This window comes from Megalobrama amblycephala, linkage group LG7, assembly GCF_018812025.1.
Source record: "Megalobrama amblycephala isolate DHTTF-2021 linkage group LG7, ASM1881202v1, whole genome shotgun sequence".
NCBI classification, from domain to species: Eukaryota; Metazoa; Chordata; class Actinopteri; order Cypriniformes; family Xenocyprididae; genus Megalobrama; species Megalobrama amblycephala.
In genome coordinates this window covers 52,099,117-52,124,771 of record NC_063050.1, presented here as the reverse complement: position 1 = coordinate 52,124,771, position 25,655 = coordinate 52,099,117, and the positions used below count along the sequence as shown (strand labels likewise).

Below are 25,655 nucleotides of genomic sequence, written 5' to 3'. Positions count from 1 at the left end.
ATTTTGTATTGTCATATCAGCATTAAGGGTTATATTCATGGTAACAAACAAACAACCAAATAAATAAATGTTGTTTAATTACATAAGTAGACAAAAATGTCCTTAAAATCAAATGAACTGCACATAGCCAAAAATATGCAAAATTATTAAGAATTATTATTATGTATAGAAAAAAACAACTTTGTCTTCTAAACGTCTTTTGGTTTCATGCTCTCGGCAACCAATAACTCACCACAAAAAACAAATTGTGCTCTGCACTAACCTTATTTTATGGCTTTATCTCTACTTGAAAATAACTCCAATTGATTGGGAGCATTAATCTTAGGTTTATCGCATCACATATTGCCACAAGTTTATCACATATCTCATTTTTCCTCCATATCGTGCAGCCTATCTTACTAATCTGAGCTTTCACCAAGTGCTTGATGAATTTGCAGCAAAATCTGATTCGATTGGTTGTCCGGCCTGTGACATTAACAACAAAGACATGGAAAGTGTTTTGTCTTTCCTTTTAGTGAGTGATAAGCAAACTTAAAGGAATAGTTCAGCCAAAACTGAAAATTATCCCATAATTTACTCACCCTCAAGCCATCCTTGGTGTATATGACTATCTTCTTTCAGACGAACACAATCAGAGTTAAAAAATGTCCTGTCTCTTCCAAGATGTATAATGGTAGTGAATGGTGATCCTGATTTTGAAGTCCAAAACATTGCATCCATCCATCATAAAAGTAATCCATACAACTCCAGGGGGTTAATAAACGGGTTTTTGTAAGAAAAATATCCATATTTAAAACTTAATAAACTAAAAAAACTAGCTTCCGGCAGACAGCCTACGCAAGTCGACTTGCTCCAAAGTAACTTCTGAAGCAATTTGACGTAGGATGTAGGAGTAGCGTAAGCTTAGGAGAGAATAGACACCTCTCACGGTTCAAACAAATAGCGCTGGGCAACTAAAGCTCTTCCTCTCTTAAACTGAAATCCTCAGATATTTCTCTTTAAAAATTCTCATTTTAGACTTCTAATTCGTGACCGGTGTTTTCTTTTGCTCTATCCTCCACGCCTCCGCGTTCGTCAGTGCGTCATGCATCAGGTCAGAGGTTACTCTTTTGGAAAGAGTAAGTACAAAGGAAGACATTACTTATTTTAGAAATACAATATATTTTTATTTAAATATGGATATTTTTCTTACAAAAAAAAAACAATCGTTTCACTTCAGAAGGCCTTTATTAACCCCCTTGGAGAATGGATGCACTTTCAAAATCTTGAGAGCCATTCATTACTATTATAAAGCTTGTAAAGGCCAGGGTATTTTATAATATAACTCAGACTGTGTTCGTCTGAAAGAAGATAGTCATATACACATAGAAGATGGCTTGAGGGTGAGTAAATCATGGGATAATTTTTATTTTTGGGTGAACTATCCCTTTAACTACACACAGTTATATTAGCTGCACTTTATTATTTGCATCAAACAATGTCTGTGACCCCTATGCAGGACAGAGCGGTTGAGATCCACAACTTTAGAGTGTCCTTGACAGATACAAGAAGCATGTGATGCTTCTGTGCCCAAGAATGATGTGATCATAATGCAGTATCCCATGATACTCACTGTGGTCTCATTCTGTTTAAAGAAGAGTCTGAAGGAGAGAAAAATTCCTCGGGCTAAATTTAAAACCAAAAACCTGACCTGGGGAATCGATTTTGGAGGGCAAACATCTCATCAAAGATACACAAAATAAATGATTCAGTCTTGTGGTAATCACAAAGCAGGCTCGATTCCTGCAGAAGGTTGGCCTCTGGATGTGAGCTTTCATTTAGTCGTATTGGGAAGCTCAGCTTGACCTGGGTAAAGCCCCAGGCGATTCAACCACAAAGCTAATTGCGTGTAGTAGGGAGATTGAGTGCCTTTGACCACCCAACCCTATGAACTACAGCTGAGAGCTGACTTCTGCTACAGATATAGGCTGAAAAGCAGGATTCAAGGGGGAATTTGCTAAAGTCAAGCTACTTGTGTGATATTTCAATGCAAAAACCTGAAACCAGTTCACTAACCAACTGCAATGCAGTCGAACCAGGCACTAAATGCAATGAAACACAACATGTGTATTTAAATTAACTCATTGTCACTGATTTAAGAGAAAACTGCATATATATATATATATATATATATATATATATATATATATATATATATATATATATATATATATATATAAAGGATCATGTGACACTGAAGACTGGAGTAATGATGCTGAAAATTCAGCTTTGCCATCACAGGAATAAATTACTTTGTGAAATATATTCAAATAGAAAACAGTTATTTTAAATTGTAATAATATTTCACAATATTACTGCTTTTTTACTGTATTTTTAATTAAATAAATGTAGCCTTGGTGAGTAGACAAAACTTCTTTTAAAAACATAAAAAATCTTAGTGGTTCCAAACTTTTGGACTGTACTGTATATATATTATATATATATATATATATATATATATATATATATATATATATATATATATATATATATATATATATATATATATATTTTTTTTTTTTTTTTTTTTTTTTTTTTGAAGTTGTAAATAAAACAGTCTATTTGAGTATATTTAACAAGAAAAAACTAGTTCGGTCTTTCCAATTCAATTTCTTGCCATTTGTTTGTAATCGTTTCTGAAATTTAGTACACTGAAAAAAAAAATATTTTCATGATTTATCACAACATTTTTTTCTTTTGTCAGATCAACAAAGATAATTAATGTAGTTCAGGTAACATAATATTTTGAGTTTCTGTTGATTAAACCAATCACCTTCATTGTATTAACTCACAATTTTAATTTCAGTGAACTAATTTTTAAGGCAACCAGGTAACTTACTTTTGTAAGCTCAACCAACAGTGTAGCAATTTCTGAATAAAAATGGTTTCTAAACAAGAACATGTACTTATTGTAGTAATAACAGTAAATGATGCATAATTATATGTAACTAACTATAAACCAAACCCTAATCCTAACCTCAACCTTACTACTCAGTACTTAATAATTACACTGTAACCTATTAACTGTAAAATGTAACCTTTCTTTTTTTGTGCACAACACAACATATATGGTATGCATTTCCAAGCAGTTATTCGTCAAATGATAGAGAAGAGCATTACAACCTCAAATATTCATACATGCAATTTAGTCAAATGGACTTTCTCCATTTGATTTCTCCATCTTTAGTGAACCAACTATTAAAACAACTCAGATAGTGCATACGTTAATTCCCCCCCTCTCAGTTTTAGTTGTGCTTCGTTTAACAAACGACATCTCCCATGAAAAGCACTAGCATGATTTTTTAATGCCCCTGAATAAAATGGCCCCTTGTGGGAAATGAAAGTTGGCTGAACATGGGTTAAATGTTAGACCACCAACGCACGGTGAACAAAGGCGGGTACACTTTGGCTGAACTGTGTGGAACAGTAAAAGGCAATTCTTTGACTTCAAGATGTCATCGCACACTGAAAGGAATGATGTTTGCAAGGTTGTTGTCCAACTATATCAGTGTTAGGTTTACTGTACACACCGTACTTCCAATTGGTTTCGAGTCCGTTGTCAGAGAAACCATTTTTTTGTAGTTGTTTATCTACACTTCTCATTAATCTTTCACCATGCTGTCAGCTGAAGAAAAAAAAAAACACAATCCTGGTATCAGCCCTGATGCTAAACATCCACTGACCTTGCCAGCTTAAGTTTCTGACCACTTTTACAAAAAAGTACCATAGTAATATGCATTTTGGACAGATGGTAATATAGTATTTATTTGAAGTACCTTGGAATTACCAAGTACCATGTACTATTATTTGCAAACTACACCGATCAGGCATAACATTATGACCACCTTCCTAATATTGTATTGGTCCCCCTTTTGCTGCCAAAACAGCCTTGACCCATCGAGGCATGGACTCCACTAGACCCCTGAAGGTGTGCTGTGGTATCTGGCACCAAGATGTTAGCAGCAGATCCTTTAAGTCCTGTAAGTAGTGAGGTGGAGCCTCCATGGATCGGACTTGTTTGTTCAGGACGTCCCACAGATGCTCGATTGGATTGAGATCTTGGGAATTTGGAGGCCAAGTCAACACCTCAAACTCACTGTTGTGCTTCTCAAACCCTTCCTGAACCATTTTTGTTTTGTGGCAGGACACATTATCCTGCTGAAAGAGGCCACAGCCACCAGGGAATACTGTTTCCATGAAAGGGTGTACATGGTCTGCAACAATGCTTAGGTAGGTGGTACGTGTCAAAGTAACATCCACATGGATGGCAGGACCCAAGGTTTCCCAGCAGAACATTGCCCGATCCCAGACGAGGAATAATGGTCTTATCTAGCGAAACGATCGCCATTTTCTAAAAAATAAATAAATAAATAAATAAATAAAAAATATATATACTTTTTAACCACAAATGGTTGTCTTGCAACTTCCATCTAATTTCAACTTTCAACAAAACAAAATCATTCAATATCGTTTTTTTTTTTTTTTTGGTAAAGGGTGTTTGGCTTAATTGTTGCATGTTCACTTTGAAGACTCTGGATCGGTATTTCTGCCTACGTCCTGGCATGACCTTTGTAATGTGATTACATCATGTGTGGCGCATAGCAGAACTAGTGCAAGACAAGCATTTGTGGTTAAAACGTATGTACATTTTTATTTTTTTTAGAAAATGACTGATCGTTTCAATAAGAATCTTATTCCTCATCTGAGATCATGTAGAGCCCTTTGAAGCTGCACTGAAACTGTAATTTGGACCTTCCACCCGGTGAAGTCCACTATATGGAGAATAATCCTGGAATATTTTCCTCAAAAGTTCAAAAACACACACACACAAACACACACCATATTTACTTTCATAAAATGTTTATATACAATGATATAAAACTACATATTGTATAAAATAATATATATCATATTGTGCTTGAAGTGCTATAATTATTGCCAGCTGATACCATAACTGTACCCGCCGCAGAATTTTTGTAGGGGCTGAAAAACTATTTTTGATGTGGCTTATTCAGTTCAGCGGCAAATTTACAAGCAAAACAAAAATATAATGAAGATTTAAACGCAGTGGAAGGAAAGCTCTTGGGAAATGCGACTTCTTGCAAGCGTGCATCGGAAATCTTTTCAATCTCTAAACAATGCATCATTATCATCCACTCGGTGCAAATCAATGACTCTTGCAAAATCGCTCAGTTTGCCGGTTCCTAATCAAGGGTCAAGATAAAGATGGATAACATTTAAAAAAGCAACATTCTCAGACAGCAGAACTTGAATATGATAAATTAAGTATCACTTGGCAATAATTAGATTTTGTGCGTTAAAAGGTAACTGGCAGGAACCTGACCTGGGAAAAAGTGACTGCTTCAATTAAACAGCTACATTTTCTTGCCACAGGCGAATACTTGACCTTGCTGGATTGCAGGACAATTGCCACCAATAAAGAATAGTTTGAAGACAGTTATTTTCACACAGTCTGAATGATGGCTCTAAATTATTTTTCATTAAGACCAGCCCACAGCTCCTATACGAACAGAGAATTAGCACCCTTGGTTATAATGCGATAGATCTACAGTATCCTGCAACATCTTACAGCCATCTTAAAAAAAAAAAATAACAGAGGATCCACACAAACCTTGCAGCATATGAAACTCAGTTTGTGTGGAAATCAGCTTGGCAAAGCAAGAAAAAGTCAATTGTGATAGATGTTAAAGTACATATCATTGACTAAATGTGATTTGAACAGACAGCACCGGACATCCCGCTAGACTGAAAACACACGCCAGAGTCGACAGACCGGAGCAGCTTCACCCAGGGGCGTGAACTTTCTCGCAGCCTCTGTCTTAATAAAACAGCATTTGTGAAGTGAATGATGCGCCAGCAGCAACACCACGCAGCTCACTGTGTGTTTGTTCGGGGAGGGCGGGAGAATGAAGTGATTAAGGAACTCACATGTGCAAAAGGAACTCCAAGATTTGTTATTATTTAATGTTAATGAAACAACAAAAGACAAGGAAATCACTCACTCTATCTATCTATCTATCTATCTATCTATCTATCTATCTATCTATAAAATATGTTCTTTTAACTTCTTTGAGCACATAAGGTGAGAGCAGAAGTTTGTTAGTCCTTAATGAAATCAAATGTAAAAAATGCATTCAACAAGTTTGTCAAGACTGACACTGTGTTCCTGATTGAGATACATGCAGCAGAATTTTCATTTTACCAACAATGAAAAACAACACAGTTTGTCTCTATAAATCATACTGCTGGTCCCCGGTGTTTTTCTGGTCTTTTAATATATGGATTTCCCCCCTCCAAATAGCTATGAATTCAATAGTTTTGATTTATTATGGTAGAATGAGCCAGAGCGGTAAATGAACTTGTCTAAAAGCGATGTCAAGAATCCTGTATCCACATGCGTTTAATGACGCAAACCATTTCAAGGCAGACGGAAGGTGAGAATTCAATCATAACAACACTGTAGGGAGTTACTTTGCACAGCGTGGTGTGCTTCTGTCACTTTTAATGTATAATTACCATTAAAGACACAGACACGCCACACCGCGCACAGCATGCGTGTGTGTTTGTGTTAACTGCTATAAAGAAATAGCTGGTTATGCAAGGCAGCCGCTCTTTGCCACCTCTGTAATTAAGATGGTCTTTGCCACAGCAAGTGTGCAGATATTTCAAGGCAAAATGTTTTTTACTTTAAAAAAAAGAAAGAAAAAGAAGTCTCTGACCAGCACCTTCAGTGGCACTATACATAACAAATTCACTGGTTATTCCCTTGAAATATGCATGTGGCAGTGCTACACTGAAAAGAAACATAGAGGCATTAAAAATGCATGGCAGTCCCTGTACTGTCTTTGTGGCTCTTCCGTTTTGGAGGTAACAAGCCAGGGAATTCGGGATATGGTGACTCAGTTTTGCTTAGCACATCCTCGCCTAGAGTTGAGGAAGGGAAAGTGTCTTTGAAAGTCTGGGAGTGCAAACCAAGCTACCTTTCAAGTTTGGTAAACTAAAAAAAAAAAAAAAAAAAAAAAAAAGAAAAAATTACATATATATATTGCGGATGAATTATGTTCTTTTGAACTTTCTATTGATAAAAGAATCCTGGAGGAAAAAAAAAAAAAAAAAAAAAAACATGAATCACAGTTTACACAAAAATCGTAAGCTGCTGTTTTCAACATTGATAATAATGTTTCTTGAGCAGCAAATATTAGATATTATTATTCAATATTAAATATTAGAATATTAGAATGATTCTAAAGTAAAATTCAGCTTTGATCACAGGAGTAAATTATATTTTCAAATATATTCATTACAGTTTATGACTTTTTTTTAATTAAATAAATGCATCTCTTTCCAATATATATTTAGTACTGTGCAAAAAAGACTAGATGTTGTTTTAGCATGTATTGTGATAAAGAGTCTGAAAAATAAATATGGATGGTCATTAAAACATTGCCAAAACAACAAAGCTGGTGGCCTAAGACTTTGCACACTACTGTATGCATTTTATTATTCATGTATATATTTATATTACCGGACACATGGATGCCTGCTTATGTACTCATTTATCAAATGGTATTAAAACAAAAAGCTCTATGCAAATTCAGTTCTTGTTGCATTTGATGCTTATGAAATATGACACATTGTAACAGGTTTTGTAACAAAACGGCTTCTCTAAGCACAACAGAAGCATCTGTCACAGTGAATGTTGTATTTGGCATTATAGGCTGCAAAAAATCCTATTGAACATTATTCAGCACAATAATGTCCAGAGAACTATCCTGAATGGATAATAGCACAAATTGCAGCAGGCTTATGGAAAATTTGCATTCAGGGAACTTACATTACTGAATTTGAGGTCATTTTTTGCACTGCAGGTTATGTGCTGTTATTAACTAGAAATATTTTAGTGCCAGTATTAATTTCCTTAATATACTTGAAAAGCAGCATGAAAAGATGGCGCTAGTAAGACGCTAATTAGTTTCTCTCTCCTTTAACAGTGTGATATCGGTAAATTATGCAAAACATTAGTATGATGGATCTGCATTATAATTTGAATGAACTTTGGAAAAGACCTTTGTGGTCAGTTGTCAATTAAATTGTAATCCTCACAACAGATAACCAAAGGTCACCTGGAGAAAAGTTAGCACAGGTTTCATTGAAAATTTTGTATTTTATATGCCTATGTACTTCCATAAGAGAGCTCAAATTGCCAGGAAAAAGACATTTATCAGAGTAAACTACCTAGAGTTTTTCAGACAACTGAGAAATTGAATCATGTCTCTAATTGCCAACATTGGCTCATTGGAAAACCTGCCTCTACCTACATTTTTTGCAAAACATACCTATATATACAGTGCAACACTTTACAGTTTCCATCTATCACAATCGACATTTCTTGCTTTGCCAAGCTGATTTCCACATAAACTTTTCCTTTTCACACAAATTATGATTACAGAAGCAGATTATCCATTACTCATTTTCTCGAGCTTTCTTACACAGTACTATGTTATGACCTCAAAAAACTCTTACAATCATGATTTGTAAACTAATACATTTTGATGCATGCATCACATAATCAGCTCAATATGTATGATTTTTCTGTAGTAAGCTTGCATGGTAGCTCACCTGGTACAGCATTGCGCTTGCGATGCAGAAGCGCTTGGATATGAATCACGTAAAACACGAGCCACAAACCTCGATAAAAGAGCTTAAAGATTTGTATAATCAAGTTAAAATTGCATGGTTGTTTCAACAAATGCAATATTTCACATTTCTCTTTCCAGAAGAGGGCGGAGCTTTAACAGCTCACGCTTCGGTTGCTCAACATCAACAAAGCTGGAGAATCTCACACAGCCAAAATGATGATTGTCAGTAACGGTGTTCAGCCTCACATTGTTCAAACCGGAGTCAGACACTGATGGAGAGACTCAGGAAGGAGTTTCAACTTTTAGAATTAAACTGGACTTTTCTGAATGGTTAGTGGATACATTTATGTGAAAGAAAAAACAAGTCATATACACCTAGGATGGCTTGAAGGTGAGTAAATTATGGGATTAATATTCATTTTTGGGTGACAAACTGCCATACCATGTACAACAACCAACTTCATAAAATTCCGTTCATCACACTTTTAGTGCAACTTACCAGACATTTCACTTTAAAAATTCTGCAAAATGCAGTAAGCAGTAATATCATTTTTTGCAGAAATTTCGCCACAGGCACATTTTTCTCAAAGAGCTTTGGTTGCTAATTGCAATACTTTGAACATGTCAAATTTCTTTTGACCCTTGGCAAACGCTGTAACTAAAGCTAAATGTGTTGTCACACTTCTTAGACCTTTTGCCAACTTTTGCCATGGATGAAATAACAGTTGGTGATTCAAGTACTGCTGACATCCCATCTGACTTAATAAATCCAGAGCACATGACCTTCCACAACTCCCCACATACAGACAACAGGGATCCCAATCCTATCCAAATCACTACATGAAACACATGCCACATTAATAAATGCAACTCAAACTTTTACCGAAGTGATAGTGCTGAAGACGTACGACATTCACCAATGTGCAACACTTGACAGTGTAGCATGAAAACAAGTTTTGCATGAAAAAAAGTGTACAATTTCTGGATAAAAACAAGCATAATTCACTTCCTACAGCCACGATCTCACAATTGTGCAAAACTGTCACTGCGTGTTTTTATCACTCGAGTACTAGCTCAAAGGAATATGGAATATAAAAGGCGCAGATATGAAATTCAAGGTCTGTTAATTCACTGGCCGCTTTCTTCAAAGTGTCGAATAGGATCTCGAGGCTGCCCATTCAACGAGCGTGGAATTCAAGCATACAAAAGACGCAAGCAGAATATCTCTGAAAGTCCGTCCTCAAAGAAGATTCCATCCACTTCGAGACATAAAAACAACTCTCTAGTATGCTGTGCACCACTCAGCATGTTATCAAAGTCTTATGGGCACTCGCGCACACACAGTGGCCCAATTTTACACCAGGCTGACGCGTCTTCCCGTCTTTCTCCCAACTGACACGGAACATCTGTCACCAAAAGGACTGGATAAGTCGAGCACCAGCGGAGAGGAAATATGGCATTATGGCCTGCCTGCCAGAGCACCACTATAACAGAGCCCTCCATTTTTCATGGCTTATCTCCAAACCGGTGACATCCCCACACTGTTGATTTCCACTTTGGAGGAAGAAGAGGGTAATATTGTTTACAAAAGCATCTGCTTCGCCTCGCTCCCCGACGCGGCTCCCCTCGGATGCTAAAGTGCTTAATCCACCGTCTTAGAGAAAATGGCATGCACTACTTCAACAGAATTAGCATTGTGGGATTAATCGCTCTAAAAGTGGTCGAAATACCTGCGTCCACTGCTCCAGAAAATAATCAGCCGGGGGAATTTGTCAGATGACGACGAATTAAGGTGGCACTTAAAACAATGTTTAATTTAGCACTTTAAAGCATTGGTGCGAAAGCCAAAACAAAGCATTACTATTGCTTGTTCTTAAAGGTATAGTTCACCCAAAAATGAAAATAATGTCATCATTCTCTCAGTTGTTCCAAATCTGTATGATTGCATTTCATCTGCTGAACACAAATGAAGATATTTTGAAGAATATGTTGATGGGCCACACTGACAGTGTAGGAAAAAAGTAATTTCCAGAGTAGGGAAAAAGAAAAGAAAAAACATACTATGGAAGTCAATGGAGCCCATCAACTGTTCGGTTACTGACATTCTTCAAAATATCTTCTTTTGTGTTTCAAATTCATACAGGTTTGGAACAACTTGAGAGTGAAAAAAAATGATGGTAGATTTTTCATTTTTGGCTGAACTATCCCTTTAACAACCCTAACCTTCAACACGTAACTATTCCTGCGAAATTTGCCACATGTGATCTTTTCAGTCCTGCAGTTTACTGAGAAGAGGTGCTATTATTTTTCCAAAGCAATCAGGCTTGATTTTCACCTGGTGGGCGATAAAACAGGTGAACAAAAATAGACTTGCATTGAAGGGAGGACTCAGGGGACACAGGTTTCTTAGAGCTGTATCTTTTTACTCAGAGCAGTAAGCAATGGCCTAGGAACCACTCACAACACCTTAGCAACTGCATAGCGACATCCTAGCAATGCTGTTGAAACCATTGAGAATACCTTAGCAAATACTGGGAAAGTTTGACATTTTAGCCTTCAGATTTGTACAAGCATACACGACTCAAAAAAAAAAAAAAAAAAAAATATTCACATGATCCTTCAGAAATCAATCTAATATAATGTTTTGCTGTTCAAAAAACATTTTTTTTTTATTATTTCCAACAGCTGTGCTGATTCATATGTTGTTGAAACCATGTTATTTATTTTTTCACGATTCTTTGATGAATAGAAAGTTCAAAAGAACAGTGTTTCTTTAAAATAGGAATCTTTTGTATAACATTATAAATGTTATAATAATTTAATCCATCCTTTTAGTATTCATTTCTTAATAAATTAATATCAGGTATAAGGTTAAAAGGACCAAAAGCTTTTGAATGATAGTGTAATTCGCACTTTTAAATTACATCTCAAACTGTGAAACATCTCAAACACTTTTAAATTACATCTCAAACTGTGAAACATCTCAAACACTTTTAAATTACATCTCAAACACCACTCACATTTACTTCAAAATGAGCTTAAAAATGAAGAAGTCCTTATAATTTCATAACGATATGAACAGTGCCACGGGCAGATGTGATATATGGGCAAAACAACCATGAGAATGTCTCGTATCACATATTCACACCTCTCTGCTCTCATAACAAGCATAACTCCTTCAGGCAGAGAGACCTTCAGGTACATTTAGACATGTATGAACAAAGACTCTTTTTAGACACCTATATACATACATGTGACGACTACACAGACGAGCTGTATGAAAGGACTGGCTGTCTCCAGTGACACACACCACTGCACAGATGGGTGGAAATCCTTATTTCAATGGCACTGAGAGTCAAAGACGGCACAGAAGGTGTTTGGTTTCACGGAGACATGCAGAGATATGGGGAAGAAAGTTAGTGTTTTTGTGGCCCCATAATAGAGTTTGAGCACCTAAGAGGTAAAGTAAAGAATGTATTCAAATGAATTGCAGATAGATAGATAGATAGATAGAATTCCCGATTCCAAAAAAGTTGGGACACTGTACAAACTGTGAATAAAAAAGGAATGCAATAATTTACAAATCTCATAAACTTATTTTATTTTATTTTTACTATATTTTATTCACAATAGAATATAGAGAACATATCAAATGTTGAAAGTGAGACATTTTGAAATGTCATGCCAAATATTGGCTCATTTTGGATTTCATGAGAGCAACACTTTCCAAAAACGTTGGGACAGGTAGCAATAAGAGGCCGGAAAACTGAAATGTACATATAAGGAACAGCTGGAGGACCAATTTGCAACTTATTAGGTAAATTGGCAACATGATTGGGTATAAAAAGAGCCTCTCAGAGTGGCAGTGTCTCTCAGAAGTCAAGATGGGCAGAGGATCACCAATTCCCCCAATGCTGCGGTGAAAAATAGTGGAGCAATATCAGAAAGGAGTTTCTCAGAGAAAAATTGCAAAGAGTTTGAAGTTATCATCATCTACAGTGCATAATATCTTCCAAAGATTCAGAAAATCTGGAACAATCTCTGTGCGTAAGGGTCAAGCCAGGAAAACCATACTGGATGCCCGTGATCTTCGGGCCTTTAGACGGCACTGCATCACGTACAGGAATGCTACTGTAATGGAAATCACAACACGGGCTCAGGAATACTTCCAGAAAACAGTCGGTGAACACAATCCACTGTGCTATTCGCCGTTGCCGGCTAAAACTCTATAGGTCAAAAAAGAAGCCATATCTAAACATGATCCAGAAGCGCAGGCGTTTTCTCTGAGCCAAGGCTCATTTAAAATGGACTGTGGCAAAGTGGAAAACTGTTCTGTGGTCAGACGAATCAAAATTTGAAGTTCTTTTTGGAAAACTGGGACACCATGTCATCTGAACTAAAGAGGACAAGGACAACCCAAGTTGTTATCAGCGCTCAGTTCAGAAGCCTGCATCTCTGATGGTATGGGGTTGCATGAGTGCGTGTAGCATGGGCAGCTTACACAAAGGCACCATCAATGCTGAAAGGCACCATCAATGCTGAAAGGCACCATCAATGCTGAAAGGTATATCCAAGTTCTAGAATAACATATGCTCCCATCCAGATGTCGTCTCTTTCAGGGAAGACCTTGCATTTTCCAACATGACAATGCCAGATTGCATACTGCATCAATTACAACATCATGGCTGCGTAGAATAAGGATCCGGGTACTGAAATGGCCTGCCTGCAGTCCAGATCTTTCACCCATAGAAAACATTTGACGCATCATAAAGAGGAAGATGCGACAAAGAAGACCTAAGACAGTTGAGCAACTAGAAGCCTGTATTAGACAAGAATGGGACAACATTCCTATTCCTAAACTTGAGCAACTTGTCTCCTCAGTCCCCAGATGTTTGCAGACTGTTATAAAAAGAAGAGAGGATGCCACACAGTGGTAAACATGGCCTTGTCCCAACTTTTTTGAGATGTGTTGATGCCATGAAATTTAAAATCAACTTATTTTCCCTTAAAATGATACATTTTCTCAGTTTAAACATTTGATATGTCATCTATGTTGTATTTTGAATAAAATATTGAAATTTGAAACTTCCACATCATTGCATTCTGTTTTTATTTACAATTTGTACAGTGTCACAAGTTTTTTGGAATCGGGTTTGTAGATAGATAGATAGATGAGTCAATGCATATTTGCAGATGATACCATCATTTTTCTGCTAACATGCTATATTTATTTTAAAAGACAAAATCCATAAAGGCTTCATTCATTTTTCTGCTTATTTAGGGTAGTTCTGTGTGGCATGTCTCGAGACCTTTGCAATATGTCTCAAGTGAAAAGGCAGATATTAGATAAGGGACACAATATGAAGTCTGAGGTCTCTAAACAGCAGAGATTTGATCAATCAGGGCAGGTAAAATGCCACAGACTCAAACAGCAGACTGTGTCAAATAATACACCGTACCAGCATGCTTCACGGAAAATACCCTGCGTGCCTTCAAAGTTTTCTCCTCAGGGGAGGATGATACCCTGCCAGTCAGGCGTGTGCCTGTCCGTGTGTCGCAGGGAGTGTTTTAATGACGCATGCCAGTGTGTGGGTGGGTTTGATGGGCTGAACATCATTTTAACAGCTGAACATTCACATTAGCCTAATTAACTTGATGTCAACATGTTAATCAGGTGTAATTGCTCACTAAAGGTGTCTACATCAGCGCAAAAATAAATAAATAAATAAAATAAAATAAAATATGAATGCAAGAGGTGCTCACCTGTACAAAATGTGATGTAGGTGGTTGCCAGGGTGTTCTGGATGGTTACTATGTGTTTGCTTCCTGGTCCAAGTCCAAGTCAAAAGATCCCATCCCCAAGTCACTAGCTTTGCTGTCTGAGTTGCAAATGTTGTAGCAATAAATCAGCATTTCTATCCCATGTGTTCAAGGAAACAAAAGACATCATGTCCAGGGACACTGGCACAAAATAGAAATGGGAAAGAATATTAGTTTGGTGAATTATTTAATCTACAGTATGTGCAGAAATTACATGAATGTTTTGATGTACAAATGTATACTGTAAATGTATTTCTACTGTAGTTCATGCAGGTGTATAACCTTAATTAAGCCTATTTACATCTTGTTTTCAACTGTTTTATACATTGAAAATTGAACATTGAAAATTGTGCACAAAAATGCATATATGGAAACATTAAAACTTAAATATTCTTAGTTAATGTAATTCAACAGGATTTTTTTTTTTAAAAGAAAGGGAAAAAAAACTTGCTTTATCATCCACCAATGAAATGCAGATACCACAAATATGCAAAAGTTGAAAAAAACTGTAAAAATCTTTAAAGAGATATAAACAATCTGTCTTCTGTGGAACACAAACACAAAGAAATGTGGGGTCCAAACAACATTGGACCCCATTGACTTTCATTGCATGGATGAGAATTTTTTTTTTTTTGTGTTTGTGTGTGTGTGTGTGTGTGTGTGTGTGTGTGTGTGTGTGTGTGTGTGTGTGTGTGTGTGTGTGTGTGTGTGTGTGTGTGTGTGTTTCTAAGAAGTCATACAGGTTTGGAGTGACATGAGGGTGAGAAAATGATGACAGACTTTTCATTTTTTTAATTTTTCTCTAAGTAGCATAAATAATAAATAGCAAAGGAAAAGAAAATGACTGCAAGTTTGAATAGTCCAACATCTCAGGCAATCCCTTCCTAGTTTTAATTCACTTTGGCCCAAGAATGATCTGCCAATGGTGGCTCCTGAAGGGTAACAGTCAGTTAGAAATGAATCGGATCATCTTTTTTTTATTCTATTTTTTTTTTTTTTATCAGTCTCCCTGAAACCACCCATCTAACATCCCGCTCAACCCCTGAGAAAATGAGTGGGAGAACTTCCGCTATAAATGCCAGAGCTGCTCTCCTCAGACAAGAGATTACTCTTTGAGACATTTTATGCATTTCAGTCCTTCTCGTCACAGCTCCTTCCAAATAGCACACTGCTTTCAGTTGGGAAATCCCTGATTATTTTTTAAAGGCTCCTCACTCCCTGACGGCATAAATGGACGCCTCTCGGCTGTTATTCTGAGAACATTATAATAGAAATAGTGTCTACAGTCTGTTTGCTATTTGTGTAGCTCACACAGGTCTGTTCTGATAAAGTCACAAACGGGTGTACATTACACTAAATGTAAATATACTTACATTTAATTGTGCATAGTTAGGATACACTGTAAACCCCAATGCTTAAAATAATTGGTTTGAGTACGACAAACAAATTAAACAAATTAGTTCAGTCAGATTAACTTTAATGAGTATTTAGCACTTTCTTTTTCTTTAAAGTTCACAGAACTGATATATTTTAAGTAAACTGTTTAATTGTTTTGAGTTTTGTGTACAGACTTTTTAGTCACAGCTATTAACAAAGAAAAATGGCTATATCACTGTTTGACATTATAATGAGTGTTTACTGTTTACAGAGAGAATTCTTCAACTAGTTAGTGCAGACTAGCATCTTAACATCCTATTACAATACAGATAGAGCTCCACTCTACTGTAATAATAACGCAGAGGGAAAAAAAAAGAAGCTATGTAAGCGAACCGAGCCCACAGCTATGTTGTAAACTCCCACGTTAAACGAGCACAAACGTGAATAGCTGATAATGCATTACACTTTGTAAACAAAAGTTGCGCTCCATCCTTGATCATTACTCCCTGTAATAAGACAGTAAGCTGCATTAATCAACACATTTTTAGACAATATTGGACCCACATCTGAGAAACGCGAGTTAGCCGGTTAGTAGGAGACATACAGACTAGGGTGTACGTTACACAAAACATACAAATTTTGAACGATTGCTAGAAAATATAAACATCAATTATTAATCATACTTACAGGCTGAGATTCAGAGGAGCAAGCTGGTCCAAATAAACTGGGCATTGGTTCATCTTTCAAGACCAAGCATTTTATTAAACACCCAGAGGTTTGAGAAGCAGTCGTCAGTAAAATGACGGGAACACAACAAAATATTGTATTGCTGTGGTATTGTTGGAAAAAAATAATTTCCCCTGGCGTCTGCACGTGAAATAATTGGGCAGGCAATATGCTAATGTTTCGTTTTGACGTCAAAACAAAACGGCTTGGGATTTGTTTTACAAATGATTCATTTAATTGACTCAGAGTCGACTCTTACTTTTGAGAGACAATAACTTTATATACCGTGCACTTTCAGATTTAAAACTTTGCAGGATGTTTTCATTCATTTAGAGCTATGTTACACACTACATGAAAGGTAATTTTCAAAAATCCATAATATGTGCACTTTAATATGTTAGCATTTTCTGAATTAGCTTGTTATAGCTAGCTATACACTAATAAAAATGTTTACATTGAGGTTACATGATTATTTTAAGTTGTGTATGAATTAGTGTACATTTTAAACATTTAATTAAACAATTAAAACTTTAATTTAATTTAACAATTAAAATGTATGAGAACAAAAATAAAAATCTGCCAGTTCTGCTACATAAACTTTGAATTTGTTAACAACAGCAAACTGGTAGAAGCTAGTCAAAGCTTGCCAAGAGGATGTGTGACATGCCATCATCATAAAAATGAAATCACATAATCAACACATGACACACGCTGATTGGCCTCTGCTGATCCAGCAGCCAACGATGTTGCTTACTCAACATTTAAAGCTGCAGTCCGTAAGTTTTGCCTCTTTGTTGCCATCTCTGTTTGAAACCTGCAATTGCAGTTATTTGCGGAATTATCATCTTTACATGGGTTACATGGGTCTCTTGTGCATCAGCACGGCTCCTCAGCGCGGGTGAATCTAATGATTACTGTCAGTCACCACATTGGTGTAGATACTGTACTTCAGAATCACAGATTCTACTTCTTGGAAGTATAACCAAAATAAGAATTTTCACCATAAAATGTCACCTGAACAAGTAAGTAACATGTCTGCCACTTTTGTTCTGACCAACTGAGAAAAAAAACACAAATCGCGCTGCCAGTGGTGTTTAAATCTAACACTATTGCTTAGCTCAGATCACGTCAAACCGTGCACATAATTATTATTGTTATACTTTGTTCTCAAATTGTTAATATTAACAACATCAGCATTGCATGACTATGTGTATTGTGTATTGTGTGTATTATGTGTATTGTGTAGATTTCATTTTCTGTAGCCACTCCGCAGTCTGAAGTCTTTTGCTTTTGACTAAGGGTGAATCTTCAGTTGTCACTGATGATTGTCATTTTGTCCTTTCTGGATTACAATCCGCCATCAAAATGATACATTTAATTATTCCAGCTGCTGTGAGAAAAGACTATAAATGTGCTGCGACCAGTAGCATCCTCCACATGATATAGCCTACTAACTGGGACTCCTTCTTTATGTAAACAGACGTGACGTAATAATGCAAAGACAAACGGCTGCATGCTTAAATTTCCCGCGGAAACCCACCAGTACCAATTTTATTATAGCATAGGGGTCGTTCCTGCCGTTGAGTCCGCTCCAGAGACAAAGCTCCTTGCCCAGTCTGCGCCACCCAAGCTCCTTGCCCTGCCAGCGCCGCCCAAGCTCCTTGCCCTGCCGGCATCACCCAAGTGCCTTGCCCTGCCGGCGTTACCCAAGCGCCTTGCCCTGCCGACGCCACCCGAGCTCCTTGCCCACGAACCCGCCATGTTCAACTCCGTTGAATTCCCCAAGAACTTTTTTGGGGGGGGCCATATACCTGAGGGTGGGGAGCTTGTGGGTGGGCCACTGCCCGGCCACTGCCATCAATGGCCTCCGAACTGTTATGGCCGCCCATGGACTATAACCCACTATGGCCGTTTATGGACTCTGACCCGCCGTGGTCATCCACGGACTCTGTCTCGCCGTAGCTGCCCAAGCCACCTGACCTGCCGTGGCTGCCTGAGCCATCTGACCTGCCATGGCTGCCCAAGCCACCTGACCTGCCGTGGTTGCCTGAACCACCTGACCTGCCATGGCTGCCCAAGCCACCTGACCTGCCGTGGTTGCCCGAACCACCTGACCTGCCGTGGCTGCCTGAGCCACCTGACCTGCCGTGGTTGCCTGAGTCACCTGACCTGCCGTGGCTGCCCGAGCCACCTGACCCGCCGTGGATTCCTGGGACTCCTGACCTGCACTGGCTGCCCATGGAACCTGACCCGCCATGGCTGCCCGTGGCACCTGACCCTCCATGGCTGCCCGTGACACCAGACCCGCCATGGCTGCCCGAGTTCCTGGAACCTGCATTGGAGACCCCGTTCCTGTCTGCCTTAAGATCTCCAGTGCACCCACCCCCCCCCCCATCTACGGCATTTACGTCGTGAGGACGAGCCTTTCAGAAGGGGGGCGTTATGTCATGATCACCGTCAGTTCCTGTCAGTTCCCGGACTACATTTCCCATCATCCTCTCTGCCAGTCACATGCACACACTCCACACCAATCACCTGTCGCCACATACAGCTTAGCACATCATCTGGACTATAAAAGATTCACACACACACCACTTCATCGCAAAGTCTTGTTTACCTAGTGTTACAATTCCGAGCGTTTATTATCCTATCTGCCTGTCTGTTACCTGTTTACGATCCTCTGCTGCCTACCCCTGACCTGTGCTTTGTATACCGACCTGTGAGTGATATCTGCCTGTCCTGATCTTTGCCTGTATCCTGACTACGACTCTGCCTGTCCCTTGCTGTTCCTGTTTGCTCCTGTCTGACCCTGCCTGTATGACTACGCTCACTTTTAATAAAAGCTTTGCATTGGATCCCTGCCTGAGTCCAGCTTTGTTACAGGCTGGTTATGTACTTGCTCAAAATTTGATTTTGGATCATATTTAACCAAAAAAAAAGTTATGGACTGCAGCTTTAAAAAGTTTGGTTCAGTGTTTGCTGTAAGCTAGTCCTGCAGCATGCTTTCAGAGTTCCTCTGAAACTCTCCACCTCCCCAGCTCCACCTGCCTAGATCTGCTAAGGGATTTATGTATGTCTATAATGCAGTAGAAGCATATCTTACACGCTCACAGCTCATATATAAAACCTGTATTAAATTTGATAGTTGGGAGCATGAAGCCATCAAAATTTACATTTATCAACTAAACACAATTCAGTTCATGTATTAAAATGTAAAAATTATATAAATCAGTTAACTTCAATGTTTAATTTTACAAACATCTCTTTACATTTGTAAAAAGAAAGCAATATTTGTACAGTGTTGGGAGGCCACTAAGCTAATCCAGTTGAGAACATCTGCTATGTAGTAGTTATCCACATGAATTATTTTTATTAACTTGCTGGTCTTTTTTAAATTCTATTTGTTGGCAACTTTCTAGGTCACTGCAAAGAAATGTCACATCGCATTCCTCAGCATTTAACCTTCTTCACACAACGTTACAAGCCTCCAAATGTCTTAAATCGATAAACAAGTCTCGATGATGCTGATGGAAATTTTACATGACTTTTGCAGTGACCTGGATGAGTGAAAACCTTTATAGACACTGCAATGTAACATTCCCTTAGAGAAACAGTGATCCGACCACGTTGTACATTGCATTTAATCATTAATTATGGATTCTGACCCTTCCATATCCTATGAACAATGTATTTCAAATGACACTTCCTGAATAAGCATTTTAAAAGTAGTATTTATATATCTAATTTTATTTGGATTGAAGGGAAAATTATGATGTTTTAAAGAAGACCTGTTAGGACCTACTTTCACATGTTTGTCTTTCTTATAATGTCGCTGTTTGAGCATGACAAATGTCTGCAAATGTTTTAAAGCACAAAGTCAGTCCAGCGGGAATTATTCTCTATATCAGTGTTTCACACTGTTTCTGAACTCCCTGAAACGCCTCATTTGTGGTCTTGAGTTTTCTTCCGGGAAAGAATACATCACAATATTTCTCATTTGAATAATTCCTGCCCAAGGCATATGCAAAAAAGGGGGCGAGGCCTGGTTGAGTTAGTTAGGGTGTTGAAACTCACAGCTATGGTAAGGGGCGGGACATTTCCCCAAACACGCTCAAAGTGGTTGGCCAATCACAACACACTGGTCCAGCCGACCAACACTTTTCAGAAGGAGGGGTTTCAAAGAGACAGGAACTAAACAGGGCTGTGTTCCCCAAAAGCTGATGATGTTGATCGTAGAGAACATTGCTGACAATGGTCTCCATGATCAACCTGGGCTCACAATGCTTTTGGGAAACGCAGCCTGACAGCGTTACTGACAGCATAACCTGATATTGCTGAGTTCAACATGTTCCTGGGTCAACATTTTTGTTGATCCTGGAACAACATTCAAATCAACCAATCAGATTTGAGGGACAAGTTTACAGATTGTGTCAAGTTTAGGCTTAAAATCATGAATTGGTGCTTCTACATCAGTGTTATTCATCTATCATTTCCCTCTGATTTTTGGGATAACTTATGGGTAGGGTTAGGTTTTAGGGGTAGGAATAGGGTTAAGACTAAATTTTCAGACTAGAATGTTGTTCCAGGACCAACAAAATATGTTGACCCAGGAACGCATCTAACTCAGCATTATCAGGACGTGCGTTACTGACAGACTGGGAAGAGAGCTGTGCTGCGGCAAGCATTAAAACCTATTCAAACAGACCCCAGAAACAAAATCAAGACTTTGTAAAAGGACATAATATGGCCTCTTTAAAGCTGACTGGACAAACTTTTATAAAACCTTTAAAAAAAAATAATGTGTTATATATTATATTGACTGATAATTAAGAATTTATTACTTCACATGATGTTTCCAAGGCTGGAAAACTGACAATTTTAAACTTTATTTTGTAAAGTCAGTGCTTCCATTTGTCATATTAATGTAATGTCTTTTAATCAGCATTATTTTGATTTCTTTCTGTCAACAGAGCTGTATTAAGCAACATGTATTTCTATAAAACAAGACTGCTAAGACTGTTTTGGTGAGAGGATTCAACAGGCTCAGCACTGGATCATACGGTTTCAGACATGAACCACTGCCTCCATCATGTGGCCACTGTTTGTTAAAACCTGTACTGATCACATTAGATAATAATTCAGATAATGTGACCATATTACAAGTAAGTGCTGAAGTTCTGCTGCAAACCAGATGATTCACAGTTTACAAATAATGCATTATTTTCACACACAGACACACTCAAACAAAAAAAATAATATGAAACCAACAAAATAAATTATATGTTTCTCTATATATTTTATCTGCTATAATATACTGTAGGCTACATATGAGTGAGAGAGATAGATAAGATAGATGTGAGAACAGAACATAAGAACTTTTAGCATGTATAAGTGCTATAAGAATCAAAGTTGTTCTCCGTGGCTAAATTATTCTATTGCAGTATATGTCAATTGTAAATTATTTTCATGTTTGTGGTTAGTATGTCATAAGACAAAGGACATATAACATAGTGGATGACATGTATGGGAAATATAAAAATATATATATTTTCATCATATATATATTCATATATATTCATATATATTCATTCTCCTGGCATGGACAAAATAATGACAATTAGAAATCAACAGCAGCGCCCCCTATGGACCAATCTCTGCATTTTTGCTATGCCCTAAAGCCCTCTATATATTATTTAAACCAACCAGTCACAGATATCTGACCAACATCATGACCTCTCTGCTGTCCTGCTTTTAAATGTGTGCGATGGCCAAACTCTGGGGAGACATACAATACATAACCTGTAAAAATGAGCATCAACTATTTTGGAGCAGTGATTTGTAATGCCTGTGGAAAAAGATTGCTACAGGCAATCAAAAGCTGCAGCATAAACACTCTGGATAAAGACGACATGGTGAATCCAGATGTTTCCATGAACCTGAAAAGTAAAAGTGAAAATTGCAAGGAAATACAGAGCTGTATAGAATCTACTGTGGATCAAATTTGTTTGCATATGTAGGAGAAACATAAAACATCCATGCATAACACATCCAAAGTGCCATGGCCAGCAATAGGCTAAATCTATCTGAAGTGTTAAGTGTTTCCTTTCAATAATTCATATGATCCTGTGATTATTTTTGTTCTCTTAAGTCCTTTGACATATCTAGCATTGTGCTACCAGTTTACAGGGAAGAGTAAAATCCAAGATGGCCTCCCAACAGGAGTTCCAACTGCCTATAAGTGCCACTGTTATGATCCCACTGGGGATCGAACTCAGGGGCATATTCTTCGTACCTCGCTTAATACATCGGAGATGATTTGACAGATGCCAGATCTTCTAATCGTGATAACTGAACTCTGGCTAATTTGGTTCTTCAAACGAATTTGCAGATTGGATTAAAATATCTGGATTGTTGTCTAAGATTACTGCGTGTTCTCGTGTTCCATGAAAAGGGCAGATGTATCGATACACGAAACCACAATCAGCAATGCAGCGATTGGCTGGAGTCAAGACGGCAACGTAATGACATCATAGAATGAGAAAAGACACCTGACTAAAAACTTGACAAATTTCTAGACATTTATAAGGAAACAGCCAAGCGAATAAATGACAGAAGAACGACATAAATGTTATAATAGATAAATGAAATGTGCACTGTTTTTCTTTTTATATGATTACCCAATTATTTAGGCTATATTCACAATTTCTAGTATTTGTACAGGCAATTTTTTATTTCAATGTTGTAATTAGTAACTAATTTACCTTTGAAGCATATCTGACAGCGTTAATTAAAGTTTCTTAAGGGTCAAGATCAAGTTATCTGCATCTCCTACGCTTCAAGCCACTCCCATAATATCTGCCGCGGTTCAAATTCACAAATGCATGTACGGCATAGACATCTGTACTACATCATGTGTGTAAGACTCCAATAAAAATTAGCAGGTTTGAGCTTACGGACCTGTTGCTATGACAGCAAGTCCAGGAAGAGCGTCGAAGAACCGAACAATCCAAGATCATGCCAAATCGCCATCAGTCAAATCCAGCTAAGTGAGTTAGCGACGTACGAAGAATATGCCCCTGGTCTCCCATGGCGTGTGTGACTTTGATGCTGGCCACTCCACCACAGGAGGAGATTGAACCCAAATGCAGAGGAATAAAAGACAATGAAACCCCAAGAATCTGAGTCTTGTCTTTGGATCTTTACTTCAAGAAGGGAATACAGAACATTAGCACAGTCTTAGGCAGCACATTAGATGGATCTGAGCAGGTAACACAAACAACTCTCCTTGAGAGGTTATCCAAAAAGGTTTTTTTCAAACAGAAAAGATCTTCTTAAACAACAGTCCAGTAAGAAAATCAAGTAGTCCACAGTCCACAAAAAGATGACAAAAAAACATGTAATCCAAGAACAAAACAGAAGACAGAAAAAGTCTCAAACCCAAAAATCCTTAGGAATGACAATGCATAGGCCAGCATCAAGACTGAACAAGAACAACAACAACAAAAAAAAAAAAAAAAAAAAAAAAAACAGTGAGGCCTTAAATAGGGTTTCTCATTAGAAGTGATTCAACACAGGTGAGATCATTACAACCATTAAACAAAGGGAAATTAGTCTGGGTCGAGATAGCACCATCTAGTGGTGAAAATAAGGAACTACAGACAAAACATAGCCATATTAAGTCATATTAGAAAGGGCATTGCAAGCTTTACTGGTTGGAATGGAGAAGGAAAAATGACCATGAGTTACACAATAGATAGATAGACAGATGGCCAGAAAGATATATAGATAGATGCATATTGTGAACTAAACAAATCATATTTATTTTCATGTACATTTAGGGGTTTTGGATATGACGAATTCTATTCATTTAAATATTTTATATTGCACATGCATGTATTACTTACATGTATATGAATATGGTCATTTATATTTGATTTTACAATTTATAAGTACACTGTGACATCATACCCAAAGTCCCAAAACCGGCAGTGTTTTCTGTCTTTGTGTTCTGTGTTGATGTTGTAAGGCGTTTCAAATTAAGTAATTTTGTGAAGTGAAGTCTGCATAGGGACCTTGTGATTTTAAATGTAGCTTTTGGTTATGAAACTACAGTATAAGCCTCTGGACACTTATTTAATCAAGTTTATTTTGGGGCTGTCAGTAGATTAAAATAATAAATCATATATTATGTTGGTTTGTTTGTCTGTTTTCTAAGTTGCTTTCTTGTTTAACAGCAATGATACCCAAATATTCCCCACCAATGACACTATCAGTTTGATGTAACCATTAAGCATTTCTCCATTTACTGGTAATTAAGAATCTAATTGTTGTGTGTTTATTGAACACAGTGTTGATGCACTTGTTGTAACCAGTCAGTGTGTGTGTGCGTGTGTTGGTATTAAAGTATGTGAATCATATTTATTGACAACTGGACAGGATTTCTAGTTCCCAACAACAAGCTTTGCAGGTGACTTTTCTGTTAATGTTGGTGTTTTTATGTTTGTCGTTGTGCTGTAGAGTGGAGCTTGTGTTCTGTTGATGACTGTGGTGTGTGCTGCTTTAGCTACTAAGTGAGCAATAGCTGTGTTAATGTTGGTGTACTGTAGAGATAAATCAATTCTACTCTGTTCATCCAATAAATCACATTTAGTAAAGAAAAAGAGAGTTACAATTAGCATGTTAACTTAAAGGGTTAGTTCACCCATAAAAAGAAAATAATGTAATTTATTACCTTACCCTCATGCCGCTCCACACCCGTAAGACCTTCGTTAATCTTCGGAACACAAATTAAGTTATTTTAGTTGAAATCCGATGGCTCGGTGAGGCCTTCATAGGAAGCAGTGACATTTCCTCTCTCAAGATCCATAAAGGTACTAAAAACATATTTAAATCAGTTCATGTGAGTACAGTGGTTCAATATTAATATTATAAAGCGACGAGAATATTTTTGGAGCGTCAAAAAATAAATAAATAAATAACGACTTATTTAGTAATGGCTGATTTCAAAACACTGCTTCAGGAAGATTCGGAGCA

At 37.5% G+C, this 25,655-nt stretch overlaps 1 long non-coding RNA gene across 1 annotated transcript in view; it reads right to left on the bottom strand.

Annotated features, from left to right (window-relative positions):
• Positions 1-25,416, bottom strand: part of LOC125272864 — a 79,669-nt gene extending 54,253 nt beyond the window's left edge. Inside the window, exons 1-2 of the long non-coding RNA XR_007185937.1 lie at positions 25,359-25,416; positions 14,463-14,660 (exon numbers count right to left, since the gene is read on the bottom strand). This is a non-coding gene — a long non-coding RNA (uncharacterized LOC125272864). The remainder of the gene's footprint in view (positions 1-14,462; positions 14,661-25,358) is intronic.
• Positions 25,417-25,655: the final 239 nt, after the last annotated feature.